This window comes from Penaeus monodon, chromosome 20 (assembly GCF_015228065.2).
Source record: "Penaeus monodon isolate SGIC_2016 chromosome 20, NSTDA_Pmon_1, whole genome shotgun sequence".
Classification (NCBI taxonomy): Eukaryota; Metazoa; Arthropoda; class Malacostraca; order Decapoda; family Penaeidae; genus Penaeus; species Penaeus monodon.
This window is the reverse complement of record NC_051405.1, coordinates 39,317,630-39,317,849: the sequence shown is the minus strand read 5'-3', so window position 1 is coordinate 39,317,849 and position 220 is coordinate 39,317,630.

Below are 220 nucleotides of genomic sequence, written 5' to 3'. Positions count from 1 at the left end.
AAAAAAGAAAAAAAAAGGAGAGACCATTTTCCACGATATATATGAGGCAAATTTTAATCCGGTTTTATGGAAATTCAGATAAATGACTGAACTGGAATATATTGCATTGTTCGTTCTCTTTATTCCATTATTCTGCATTGTAAAAAATTGACATATATAATACTTTGGTCACAGTGTACGTGGGAAAGTAGTAGGAATAGGAGTGATAACTTCAGAGACC